General features: G+C 42.2%; 1 pseudogene; it reads left to right on the forward strand.

The window, feature by feature from the left end:
• The window catches only part of LOC125099276 (uncharacterized), a 120,506-nt pseudogene that overhangs the window by 59,954 nt on the left and 45,801 nt on the right, over positions 1-14,751 (forward strand).

Genomic DNA, 14,751 nt, shown 5'->3' on the forward strand with positions numbered 1-14,751 from the left:
AACTCACTCATCTTCTTAAGGGAAGTGGCAGGAGGGAGGGAGGAAAGAGCCAATACCACCTTCCCATTGTTTGAAAGAGATGAGGGTCTCCATTTTGTATGGGCTGCCAGCCTCCTCCCTTCAGACTCCATCTGTCTGTCCATCTGCCTGGCCCTTGGCTGCCTGATTTCATGTGCCTAAAACATAATACTCATCCCACCACTCTCCTGCTTCCCAGTCTTTCAGGTTAGCATGGTTTTAAGCTCCTTAGTGATATGCCTACCATCTGCTCCCCTATTTCATGGCTACATTCCAGTCCTTGTCAACTATTTGTTGATGGCTCCTTAAACAGAGGCTGCGCTCTCTCAGCCCTGATCCTTTGCCTCTAATGCAAGCCCCCATTCTCCTGGTTAAGGTGCCCTTCAGTTCAGAGACCAAACATCTGTATTACTCTTCACAGCATTTCCCCACTCGGTGTGTGTATTTCTCTGTCTCTTCAATTAGATATGTGAGACCTCACATTTGGCATATAGTAGGTACTCGTGATTTTTGGTTGGCTACGTCAGTGAATGAACATTTGGAAAAAATAGAGCAATAAGCCTTCCATTGATTCCATCTAAAGAAGGTTCTCAACATGATTTTTAGGTTTGTTTTGCCTTTTTGTTTTCATGGAAATAAGTTTCTTAATGTCACTTTTCACCATTTTAAAGATTTCTTTAAAATAGTCATGAGTGTTTCCTTTGCTGTGCAAAAGCTTTTGATCTTGATGAAGTCCCAAGAGTTCATTTTTGCTTTTGTCTCCCTTGCCTTTGGAGACCTGTCTGTCAAGAAGTTGCAGTGGCCAGTGTCGAAGAGGTTACTGCCTATGTTCTCCTCTAGGATTTTGATAGATTCCTGCCTCACGTTGAGGTCTTTTATCCATTTTGAGTTTATCTTTGTGTATGGTGTAAGAGAATGGTCGAGTTTCCTTCTTCTATACATAGCTGTCCAATTTTTCCTAGCACCATTTACTAAAGAGACTGTCTTTTTTCCCACTGGATATTTTTTTCCTGCTTTGTCAAAGATTAGTTGGCCATAGAGTTGCAGGTCCACATGTGGCCTCTCTGTTCTACTGGTCTATGTGTCTGTTTTTGTGCCAGTACCGTGCTATCTTGGTGATCAAAGCTTTGTAGTAAAGCTTGAAATCAGGCAACGTGATGCCCCCAGTTTGTTTTTCTTTTACAACATTTCCTTAGCAATTTGGGTTTTTTTTCTAAAATTTCCATACAAATTTTAGTATTGTTTGTTCCAGCACTTTGAAAAATGCCGGTAGAATTTTGATTGGGATGGCATTGAAAGTATAGATTGCTCTGGGCAGTATAGAGATTTTAACAATGTTTATTTTTCTGATCCAAGAGCATGGAATGCTCTTCCATCTTTTTGTGTCTTCTTCAACTTCTTTCATGAGTGTTCTGTAGTTCCTCGAGTACACATCCTTTACCTCTTTGGTGAGTTTTATTTCAAGGTATCTTATGGTTCTTGGTGCTATAGTAAATGGAATTGATTCTCTAATTTCCCTTTATGCTGAGTGAAGTAAGTCAAGCAGAGAGTCAGTTATCATATGGTTTTGCTTACTTGTGGAACTAAGGACTAACATGGAAGACACTGGGAGATGGAGAGGAGAAGGGAGTTGGGGTGTATCGGAGGGGGAGACAAACCATGGGAGACTGTGGACTCTGAGAAACAAACTGAGGGTTTTGGAGGGGAGTGGGATGGGGGGATGGGTGAGCCTGCTGGTGGGTATTAAGGAGGGCACATATTGCATGGAGCACTGGGTGTGGTGCATAAACAATGAATCTTGGAACACTGAAAAAATAAAGTTTAAATATCCAAAAATGGAATCAAATAGAGTAAGAGCCCTCGCTTCATCTAAGGTCCTTCATAGTAAGCTACATGAGTTCTTTTTTTTTTTTAAGATTATTTATTTATTATTTAATAGACAGAGATCACAAGTAGACAGAGAGAGGAAGGGAAGCAGGGTCCCCTCTGAGCAGAGAGCCAGATGCGGGGCTCAATCCCAGGACCCTGGGATCATGACCTGAGCTGAAGGCAGAGGCTTTAACCCACTGAGCCACCCAGGCACCCCACTACATGAGTTCTTAATCCCCTACTTAGAATTCGAAGACTGGTTCTACTCAGCCATGATTGTATCCTCTCTGCCACAGAATCACATAGGGGACTGTGGGCCATGGGCCAGGTTTGCACAGATAATCAGTCAGCAGTAGATGGAAGTTTTTTTTAAGTATAAGGGGAAGGACGAATGAATGCATCTTTACAGCAGGGATAAATGGAATTTCTCCTTTTACTAAATCTTCTCTTTTAAGTGATAGAGAACCCTTCTTTGAAGTCTTTGCCTCTCTGATACTGGGGAACAATGGCTGTGATTATCTTTAAGGACTTAAAGGGAAAGCAAGACTGCTTGAGGTGTGCCTTACTTTCATCTCCCTCCTGTTTGTCCCTTTTGGGCCTGTGGTCTAGGAGGTTCGAGTGGAGCCTGCAGGCTGCAGGGCTCCTAGGACCAAGGTCATTCCCTATTAGGGCCTCTGCATCAGCCTGCCCCTCCCAAATCCTCTGATCACATAGAATTCCAGCATTTTCTGTTTCTGAAATCATTGTCTCCAAAGAAAGAAAACTTCTCTTAGCAGGTTTTGTTTGGAAGAAAAGGGTTTCAGGGTCCAGAAGAAAAACATTTCCTTTTTATTTCAATAACCCAGTTAAGAGGGAAGGTTTTTTTTGTTGTTGTTGTTGTTTTGTTTTGTTTCTTTTTTTTTTTTAATTCTTTTGCTTTGGTTTCTGTTGAAACTGATCTGTTCAAAGTCCTGAAACAAGGAAATCCAGAGGGCTGCAGTTATAAGCAGTTGTCTAATGATATCTCTTTTTGTCTCCTCAAGTGTGTGTTTACACTTCTTACTGGCCGCTGTATAAAATGCTAAACCTTTAGATTCTTCATTTATAAAATTATTCAGCTCTAGCAGGCTGGATAGTTTTTAAATGTTGTACTAAAGGAGCCAGCTGGTTATAAGATGAAGCTGTGTACCTCCTCACAAAATAATTCCATCAATTTTGCTATTTCAATAGCTTCTAAGGACACTTTTGATTAATAGTGAGATCAAGGCAATATGGTGCCTGGATTCTCAGGAATGGCCATGTAAGCTGGCAGCCCCAAAGCCATTCTTTTTCTTCTTGCAACAAGATCTTTCACTCCCAAAGATGTTTTAAGTTACACAAACATTTGACTGTTTAAGCTAGCATATTCTAGCAACTGTCATTCACAGTAAGATTTGGCGGCTTTCTTTGGTGGCCAGCCCATAGTGACTTATGGCCAACTGCACATCTCAAGGTCTTCATTTAAAATAATATATGATTTTTTTCTGTAAACATAATGGTAACACACTTTGTTTTTCCAAACAACTAATGCTATCCCTTCTCTCGGCTCCCCACACATACACAGCGTCACCACACACATAACTTCTGAGCTCTGCTATGGTAAAAAGAGTGTGAACTTTGAAACCAGAAGACCCACATTTAAATCCTGGACCTGAAAAATGCTGCCTGGATGACTTTAGTCAAGTTACCTCACCTTTTGGGTTTCAGATTTCTCATCTGTAAAATGAGGAATAGAAGTATTCTCCTTAAAGGGATAACATAAAATTATACATATAAAGCACTTCATAATTTATTGGGATAAAAAGTTAAATAAATATATTTTCTAAAATAATGAATCAGTGAAGAACTGTTGACTGGTGCATGAATCTTAGCTTTGGACCCAATATTCTATAATGATGAACAAGTACAAGCTATAAAAAGCTATAGATTCTTACTAGAATGTAAGGAAATAGAAAATTTTGGAAAGATTTGCTGGAATGAGTCTGTTTTAAGTGAACTTTATTGGAACCCAGCTTTTTGTGCTGTGCAATAGGAAAGTCTCAGAAAGAACTCTCTGAGTTTTCCCTTAAAAGATTTTAGAATATGGTAAAAGGAAGAAGATAAATATTATAGTTGTTAATATATTTATTGGTCTCCCCTAGGTCCTGACCTCCATATGTTAAGTATTCCCTTTGTTTAAGAAATTTCATTTCTTTATAGTTGTAGCCTGAATGCAAAAGATATTAAAAGTTTTTTGGCAGAAATAATTACCCTACCAAACATAGACAGATTGGTGTATTATATTCTGCCAGTTGAGGTGAGGAACTAATATTTGTCTCCATGCAAAATTCCTGCAAACCACATGGTCCATGGCAATGAATTTGATGTATCTGAGTGAGGGCATGGATCTAGTTCAACTGTGCTACCAACTAGTTCTGTGGTCTTGAGCAAGCACTTTTATTTTGACTTCATTTCCAGTTGAGTTCAGGACAGCAGAAGTTTCCTGTGTTATTGTGTGCCAGTCCTGATTCTGGGCACAAGACCTAAAGGCAAATAAAGTAAAGGCAAAAATCTGTACATTCCTAATTATAACATGCCAAATGCAAAAGAGAAAATTAATGCAAGATACAGAGAATAGGATACGTTTTAGATTAAAACAGATTATCAGAGGAGTGCAAATAGAAGAGGAAATGCCTGGGCACAATTTTGAATGGAGCCAGAAGTTGTCAGATGCAGAATGTGAGTTGGTGGAAGGAGGAAGTAGAAAGAGCACTAGGACATTCTGGATAGAAAGTTAATGTGTGCAAAGTAAGGAAAAGGCATGGTACATTCAAATCAAATTATAACTATTTGGTTAAGAGCTTCACGAGAGTGGGGAACGTTGTTTTGTGCAGGGATATATTCCCATCTCCTAGCGTAAGGCCTGGGACATGGTACTCAGTAAACAAATAAATAATGGAGTAAATAAATTGGCATATATTTTTCTCTATATATTCAAGGTCCGTATCAGAATTCAGTTACTATGTTCCTTTGACGATTTGTCTAATTTTCCCAGCTAGACCGTAAGTTCCTCACCAGCACAAAGCTCTTGGAAGGCCTTCTCTAGACACCTGACAATCGAATAATTGATCCAAGCCTGAAGTGCTACTTGAAACCTTTGTGGAAGGTCTGACTTGGCAGTGCCCATATCTAGGGATCACGAACTTGACACACCTCTCTTGTTTGAGGGGCAGCAGAAATCAGGTGGGTTAATTCTGAGAATTACCCTGGGAAGTACGATAGTGAAGCCAACACAGCATTGTAAGAAATGCAACTGGGCTTCCTAAGGAAGAAGCAAACTGTTAGGGGCTCGTCGGAGATTAAATAGCATCCATATGCCATAATGAGGGCCTGAGCAAGCGCAGAAACCTGTGGTTAAAGAAAATCACAGCTTCTCCACACCCAGCACAACTGTGAGCGTAGGGGACCTTCCTGCTTCATTATTCTGAGGAATAGCATTATTGGTGAATTGCCAAGATTTGAGCATCTAAATCAATATGTGCTGAGAGTTACCCGGCAGGAAAGCCAGGAACTATAATACTTTGAACACTGTTTTTAGAGTCAGTTTTGAGGAAGTCCACGAATTCAAATTCAAGGACACGTTTTCAGTGCTGGCACTTGTTAGCCGATACCGTCATGCGTTTGTTCTTTTCTCTTTCTCTTTCTTTCCTTTTAGAAGTGTTTAATAGAACCTACACTATTTGCCAAGCACTGTCCTTGCTCTGTGGCGTGCTCAGTATGTGGACCCTGCCCTAAAGGAGGGTACAGTCGTGTGAGGGGAATTCCAGCCACTCTCAAATGTGTAATCATTCAAGAAAAATTGGGAGTTAACTTCCTGCTCGTGTAATGGTCCTGGGCAAAGGAACCACTTGGTGAGCATTTCGTTTCTGTGTGGTCATCCAGGAAGGCAGACCTAAGGAGGCTCTGCCATTTTCTACAAGTAGGTGCAAGGGATCTTCCTGGGGCCGGCCTCCATTCCAGATGGTTAGAAGCGACAAAAGGAAGAAAAGAACATCCACAGGGGTCTTTCTGGGCCAGGTTCGAAGGCGGCACTCATCATTTTCACTTGGGTAGAATGCACCTGCCTGCGACAGAGGATGAGAAATGTGGTCTGGCTGTGCCCTGGGGATTTGGGGGGGCCCTGGAAGTCTCTGCCATCACGGTCTACTACAGAGAACTATAGGTCAGGTTCAGAAGTCATGGCAATACAAGAGAAAGGAGAATCAGGTAGATTTATTGACTACGAGGTCAGCCGTTTGCTTTATACTTCCCCATGAATTAGAGCATTTTGGTCCTCAAGGCAAAATTTCATGGGTTACATATCATTATCTTCATTTTACAGAGGAAGAAAGGGAGACTCAGAGTGTTGCAAGCAACTTTTGATAGTGCTCATTTGAAGCCACAGATGAAAAGTAAACAGAACATTTGCAGTTCCCATGTCCCTAATTTGCAGGGAAATTAATAGTGTTCTCACTGGTCAAAAATAACAATGCAACAACACCAAAAAAGAAAGAAAGGATGAATCCCCAAGTTTTGTAGCAACATGGACGGGACTGGAAGAGATTATGCTGAGTGAAATAAGTCAAGCAGAGAGAGTCAATTATCATATGGTTTCACTTATTTGTGGAGCATAACAAATAGCATGGAGGACAAGGGGAGATGGAGAGGAGAAGGGAGTTGAGGGAAATTGGAAGGGGAGGTGAACCATGAGAGACTATGGACTCTGAAAAACGATCTGAGAATTTTGAAGGGGTGGGGGGTGGGAGGTTGGGGGCACCAGGTGGTGGGTATTGTAGAGGGCACGGATTGCATGGAGCACTGGGTGTGGTGCAAAAATAATGAATACTGTTATGCTGAAAAAAATAAAAAATTAGATATTTAAAAAAAAAAATAAAAAAAAAATAACAATGCAACAAATACTTCTCCAGACAGGGTTTTTAGCTAGTGATCATCGTTCTTGCTCTAGCCTGCCCTCTACCACGTTCTTGGTGATGTATGACTTCCCATAGAAGTCCATGTATAAAGTATGGACCAAAGACTCATCAGTCTGTCATTTCTTTGCCCATATATCCATCTTTCCTTCATTGGTTGGTACATTCGTTTTTTTTTTTTTCTCAATCACATCTAATATTTACTGTGCCCATTGAATGTGCCCGGTACTATGGTGGGTGTTTGAAACACAAGGACAGAAACTATGGTCCCTTGTTTTGGCAAGCTCACTGTCTAGTCGAGGAATCAAACATGAAAATGGATGATTAAAGTATAAGGTTTTTAGAGGGTGTGGGATAGAAAATGCAGTTGGACTAAGAGACGGGAGAACCGACTTTGCCAGAGAACACAGTCCAAGAGAGGACCCACAAAAAGGGAGTAAACAGATTTGGGCAACTGGAAAGTTTTCCCAGGTTAAAGAATCAACAGTCAGAACATCCCAGGTTAAGGAGACAGCACAGATAAAGGAAAAGAGGAATTTGAAGTTGGGGTATGTTTAAGATTGGTTAAAAAAAATAATAATAATAAGCCAAGTGGAAGGTGACTGCAGGGAATAAGAGGAAACATGGATGGGTGGGATTTCAGTGTTTTAAGAAAGGCACTCCCCCAAAGCTAATGTTTTTTGTTATGTTTTGTTTTGTTTTAGTGCCTTCATGATAAGTCTTGCTTTGGTGGAATTGTCAGGGTGGCTCTATGGTGTGGGGGAAGCCATCACTGACACCATTAATGCCATATAGTAGGCAGAGTCGGGATCCATCTGCCACTAGCGGACCTCTCTGGAGGCCCAAGTGAGGATGGGAACTGAGGGAGGAGTAAACTTGCAGTGCCTCCAAACCCAGCTTGGTCTGGCAGGAAAATCAGACATGCAGAATGGAAGTCCTGGGGGTCAGAGACTGGCTAGATGCAAGACCAGAAGGGTCTGTGAGCCATAGAGCAGGGATAAGGGGGATGGGGAGCCAGGGCTTTGGGTTTGGACATGGTTGACTATCTCTTCCTCATTCCCCCATCTTCTTAACTCCCTCCCCATAAAACACACATACAGGGGCGCCTGGGTGGCTCAGTGGGTTAAGCCGCTGCCTTCGGCTCAGGTCATGATCTCAGAGTCTTGGGATCGAGCCCCGCATCGGGCTCTCTGCTCAGCAGGGAGCCTGCTTCCTCCTCTCTCTCTGCCTGCCTCTCTGCCTGCTTGTGATCTCTCTCTGTCAAATAAATAAATAAAATCTTAAAAAAAAAACACACATACAGACACACGCAGAAATGGAGACATATTATGAGAGAATGAGATTCTGGTTATTGGGGGTTTGCTGGATGTTTAGAATTTGGTTAGCTTAGCCATAAGGAAAAAGCCACAGGGTTAGGGGCATAAAGTGTTGGGTAGAGCTACTGTGCGCCTGAGAGTTTGTGGGAGGGATACACCATTACCTGCTAATTCTCTATGGATTTTTTCCAAGTACATCTCCACTGTTCTATTCATTCACAGTGATGTCAGGGACCACTCGTAACTACACCGAGTAAGGCAGCCTTTAAGAATGATTCAAATAAAAATAATAATAATAAACATTTAAGTATTGATCTGTCATGGCTGATCAACCATATCTTTTCCATTTATCTAGCGGATAATTAGTGCCGTTAGCAGGCTTGATGGCTCACACATCAACTGGAGTCCCTCCATCAAGGGGAGCCTCACAGCACCCACACTGGGACTCTAGCAGCTGGCAGCAACCCATTTCAAGTGAATTCAGCAAGTATTTATTGAGTGTCTATTAAGTATGTGAATTGTGCTGCTAGAATAACAGTGATCAAAGGATACCAGTCTGAAATTGTCCTTCCTGGAATTTTTCCATTTGGTTTATTATGCTTGGAACTGTGGCTCTGGGGAGTAACAGAAGAGACTATTTAAAAAAAATAGCTCTGCTTAAATGTGCTTTGAAATGCTTAGAGGGTGTTTTGTCTCTTTCATAAATGAAAAGCAGGTTAAAAGTTGCTTTAGGAAGTGGTCCATCGATATCGACCTTTATTATTTGGTAAGTATTAGGATTTTTAATAACAAATTACTTCACAATTATGTAGAGAAATATCTAAAAATTATAAAGCAACCAGCAGGAGGTTACACCTAGACCCAAGGAATTATATGTATGTTGCTGTTATCCTTGTGTATGTGTTTCGTTTTTGTCTTCCTCTTGTTTCTGTTTTTTCCCCCCTTTCTCTTGAGAAATGAGAATAAGGAAATTAGAAGGGCCAGTAGATTCTGAGATAGTGTCTGTTTCGAACATCTCCTTTGGAAACACGGGCATCTCCTGTAGCCCCCTGAGATAGGTCCCCCTACCCTGTCCCTCCGAGAGGGCCTTGACTCTTTCCCACTCCAGGGGAGTCTCTTTGTCTCTTTATGTCTGTGCCCAAGGAAAATCCTTTATGATCCCTTGGCCTAGAGTGAGAAGATTAAAGGCAGAAGAGAAACACCTGAAAGCACTTTTGTCACCAAGATGCTGTGAATTCCTAAAGGGGGAAAAAAGTGTGAAGATGCTTTTACCTCTTAGAAAACATTCTGGGTAAGTCTAGGATCTTGAAGTCATGTTCGTGAAATACACCAAACTCTTGTCTGTCACAGTCTGGTCCATAAATCTATGACCATTTACTTGTGTTGTCTCTTCATAATTAGTACCTAGAAAAGATAAGCTAGCTCCCTCAAACCCAAGACTACATGGTTGTCTTCACTCAGGCAGGCTCTTTTACGAGGTGTTTTAGGACTTTAAGATTGAGAACTATAAGAATTAGGGGAAATTATTTGTGGCTGAAGGCATTAATAGGAAGTATGTGTATAGCTCTTGGAAACCTGGGCATTCCTGCAGCAGGTGTCAGAATGCAAAGGGATTATTTCAATGGTAGATGGGGCAGAAGGTATAAACAGGGGGTGTTTGATGCCCCACAGGTTAGAGGAATAACCTAGGCTAGAGGAATAATTAATAATATCATTTTTCCATGATAAAACCCAGCCAAGAGCTCACAGTAAAGGAAGTGTAAGGTTTTAATTCCCCAGACAAGGATCTGGCAAGGGCTAGACTCAGAATTCTCTAAGTGGGTGGCATTCCCAGTTCAGGTGAGGAACAGTGCACAGCTGCACGACCAAGTCCGCAGAAGACTAGTAACTCAGTTACTGTCCAGACCCCACTCTAAGCCTGACAGATACTAGGTATAGGGCAACATGATCAATTCCAGGCCCTCACTGCTGGTGAGGTTCAAGATCAGTTTTCTGCTCTGGCCGACAGGCCACTCAAGATCCAGACTCAAGATACTGGAACCTAGCTGTTGCCTACAGAGGTCCTAGGTCTGGATTAGAGAGGGAAGGGGCAGGCTGGCAAAGCCATCATGTTATAGAACAGTGTCTTTCTGCATTCCTTATCCCCGCTCTTCCCTGCCCCTCAGTTACACTGCCTATCAGTGTGTCCCTTTTTGATGCGGTCCCTGTGGTGTGGCAGACATTGTGTTGACTGATAGTTGACAAGAAAAAGAAAAGCAGCTAAGCTCACTAACACAGTACACACCTCCCGAGTACCTACTCTGTGCTGGGAACCTTGCTGGGTGTTTTGGATACCATGAGGAGTAAGGTATCTCTACCCCATTTCTGCATCCCACCCTCAGTTTTCTTTCTTAGCATACCCACCCTGCTTGTAGATGCATAGATAGCCCGGAGACATGCACGTGTAACCCCGTTGTCCATTCTTTCATAGACCCGGATGTGTGGAGCTGGGAAAATCTGCCCCAGGAATGCGAGAAGGGGAGAGGTCTGCCTTTATCTGAAATAGGGCCCTTCCCCAAACAAGAGAAAAATCCCAGAGGGAAGGTTGATAGAATTAACCACGCATTCATAGTAAGAGTGGTCCTTGTGGTTTAATCTGCAATAGTAAGCTCAATTTAATGACTAAAATTTTAATTTCTTTTGTAGCATCCTGTCCATCCTTCATTTTCCAAGCCCATCCCCCTCCCCTGATTCTAGCCCATGTTCATCATTCTTGCTTTTTCATTAGTCAAACCATAAAAATGGAGGCAGCGTTGTCTGGTGGGAGTGACAGAGGGCATACAGCTGGCGGACCCGAGTGTGAGTTGTGGTGCCTTTATTTAGCCACTTTTGTCGACTTCCCATTCTCTGAGCCTTGGTTGTCTTCATGTGTCATGGGGGGTTAATACTGCTGGCATTTTAGGATTAGTGTGTCCAGTTAAATGGTGTGTGGAAACTGCTTAAGAATTCAGCTGTTTTTTCCTTAATCCTTGGCACCGTGTAAGGCACACCATAGGTGATTACTAAATGCGTGCAGTGAAACTGTGATTCAGTGTTTGTGTTGTATGAGATTCTAATTGTGTTTTTGAGTGTATTCTTTTTTTATTACTTTTCTTTTCTTTCCTTTTCTTTTCAATGTCTTGTCTCTCTAATCAGATTCTCAACACATTATGGTGCCTTTTCACTATATTTGTTGTGTCCTCTTTGTTTTCCCTGTCCCAGGTCTCATCACAGGATAGGGCTTTAAGAAATGCTCAGCAAATAGTAATATATTGTTTCTCACCAATTAATAAATGCTTGTCATCAGTGTGTATAAAGACATTACTTCTGGGTTCAGTGCGCTTGGAGGGGGTGCCACAGACAAATGAAATCTAAAAATGAGTAACGGTTCAATTCCAAATAACCGGGGTCCCGAGACAAGTAACCTTCTCAAGGATAAACGCTGTTTCCTTTCTCATCTATGAATTTCTGGTGGAGGGACTGGCCCACAACAGGGGCTCCTTAAAATTTGTTGGTTGGATGGATGGATAAATTAATTAGTTAAATGACAGATCACCTGATAGCCAATAAAAGTCTTTGAGATTCAGAAGGCAGAGAATTTGCTAGTGAAGTGGAATGTCTGCATTTTTATCTGACAAAGAACCTCATTAATTGATCTGGGTTCTTTCAGAATGAAATAATCTTTTGGGTAAACAAATAGAAAGAAAGAAGAAGAAACAGAGTTATGGGACTCCAGGCAGGGAAAACAGAGCAGGTGGAGCTTGTACTTTTCCTGAAATGCCTTTCTCTTTATAACTTTTTTTATGTCTAAATCAAATGTGTTCTTCAAGATCTGTATATAACTCATCTTCACATTGACCCAAAGTGTTTTCCTTACACATGGTAAGTGACGACTTTAGAATAAATCTGGTTTTCAAATCTCATTCCACCTCTTAGAACCTATGTGTGTTCGAACACTTTGGATAGTTTCTGAACCTCTGCCTCCTTCTCTGTAAAATGGGCATGAAGATTTGAAACTTACAAGGCTCTTGTTGGGATCTAGCCCATTGTGCTTGAGCAAATATTTCATAAACCATGAAGTACTATTAAACACTAGTTATGTGAGTTATTATTCTTTCCTTACAGTATTTCTTATAGTTAGGGATATTAGAAATAGAAAAGTTATTATTTATTTGATATCAGAAAATTTATAACTAATGCCCTTGCTTAGTGGTAGAAAATTAGAGTGGCATTCCTAGAGAGGAAGAAAATCTGCCTACTTTGCACAGAGCCCTGATACTGAGAAGAAGTAAAGAAATACTTCCAGGTCATTCAGAAAGCCTCAGAAATGGTTTGTGTTTAATTGTAAAGCTTCCCTCAAGAGAAGATGAATTGTCTCCCTGTGTGGAAAGGTTATCTTTCATCTGGGACAGTGTCTGCTTCAGCTCAAAAGACTTTCCTTGAATCTGGTCCCAAGCTAGGCATGTCAGGTATACAGAGAAAAGACACAGTCCCTGTCCTCAGAGAACTCATATCCAGTGGGTGAACTCAGTAAATAGAGTGTCCAGAAATGTCTTCCCCCACCCCTGGGACTATCTCTTCTCAAAGGTTTGGGAAGCTAGAGCACTGGAGAGGAGGATAGGAGAGGGATTATTTGAGCAAATTTTAACTCTGTCTTCTCCAAGAACTGTTGTCATTTGCCACATGTGGCAGCCTTACATGTAAATTTAAATTTAAAATCCTGTTCCTCATTTGGAGCAGCCACATTTCCAGTGCTCTAGGGCTACTTGTGGCCAGTGGCTATCCTGTGAACACAGAATCTTTCACCATCCTAGAGAGTCCAGTGGGGCAGCCCTGGGAGTCTGGCTCCTGTGCAATCCCTAGGAGGACCTGCAGGCCTGGCAGAGAGGTTGAAGTCAGTCTCTAGCCAGCCTTATGCCCCTGTAGTTTGACTCCTCCTACTCTGGGATCACAGAGATCTCTTCTACTCAAATATCAGGATTTCCCATTCTAAATAAAAACCAGTCCTTGGAGCACCTGGGTGGCTCAGTCTGTTAAACATCTGCCTTCGGCTCAAGTCATGATCCCAGGGTCTTGGCATCAAGTCCCACATTGGGCTCCCTGATCAGTGGCGAGCCTACTTCTCTGCCCCGCCCCATACTCATACTTTCTCTCTCTCAAATAAATCAAAGATTTTTTAAAAGTAAAAAAAAAAAAAAAAGAAAGAAAAAAAGAAAAAGAAAAGAAAAGAAAATCAGCCCTTGACTTCCTGTGCCCACCAGGAGCAAAAATAAATAAACCCTAGCATGACATGAAAAGAGCATGGTTATTTGTTCTTCCCGTGCCACTCCTGTCCCACGTCCCAGGTGTGTTCGTGCTCTGCAGATGGTCCCAGTCTACAGCAGTTCACCTTATGATACTCGTGCCGTGGTCCAAGAGTGATGCACATTCAGTAGAAACTGTACTTTGAATTTTGTGTCTCCATCTTTTCCCAGGCTCGAGAGAGGTGTGGTCACCAGGGTAAACAACGCACACACTTAAAACCATTCTGGACCCAAGCAACTGGTCTGTTTTTTACTCTCGGTATATCATTCTGCAAATTGCATGAGATAGTCAACATTTGATTATGAAAAAGTCTTCGAGGTGGATGATTGTACCCAAGTGTAGGCTGACACAGTTTCTCTGAGCACGTTGAAGGTAGGTGAGGCAAAGCTGCGATGTACAAAGGTTTGGTGTATTCTGTGCGTTTTCACGTTACAATATTTTCATCTTACCATCGGGTATCGGAATGTAACCCCATCGTAAGGCAAGGCAGAGCCGTATCGAATTCGCCATTTTTCAGCCACACCTTGTAGTTTTACTCCTGTAGCCCATTGCCTGCTTCACAGCCATTCCCTCCTGGCCACATTCTGTGTGCTTATCCTTCGGGGTGCACGGTAAATGGCTGCTGGCTGGCCCTTCCTTCCCCATGATCCTGTAGCTCTCCCGTGACACTTCTCATGTCCTACCTACTGATCTGTTGGAGTGTCTCTTCTCCTGCTCAACGGCAAGCTCCTTGAGAGCAAGAACTTCACTGAGTTGCCTTTGAATCCCCTGCTTCTCATTTTTAAAAAAAGGAGATTGAAAGTGACAGACTGAAAGAATGGATTCCCACATGAATGCAGAAATTGCTGTGCAAACAGGAGAATGAATGCATGCATGAATGAATGATAGAAAAAATTACAAACTTGGGATGCCTGGGTGGCTCAGTCAGATAAGCCGCTGCCTTCAGCTCAGATCATGATCCCGGAGTGCTGGGATTGAGCCACCATTGGGTCTCTGCTTGGTGGGGAGTCTGCTTCTCCCTCTCCCTCTGCCTCCCTGTCTCCCTCTCTCTCTCAAATAAATATATTAAATCTTAAAAAAAAAAAAAAAAAAGAGGCTGGATGGAGAGGGCCATCCTACAGGACTGTGACCTCCAGTGGAGAGAAACGGCCAGCTTATGGTGATCCCCCAGTGACAGAGATAGAGAATAAACTCTCCAACTTTACTCGTCCTCCTGCCAATGTTCCCACGGGACAAAGGAATCAGAAGCCTCTAGGGAA

This window comes from Lutra lutra, chromosome 4, assembly GCF_902655055.1.
Source record: "Lutra lutra chromosome 4, mLutLut1.2, whole genome shotgun sequence".
In the NCBI taxonomy this organism is placed as follows: Eukaryota; Metazoa; Chordata; class Mammalia; order Carnivora; family Mustelidae; genus Lutra; species Lutra lutra.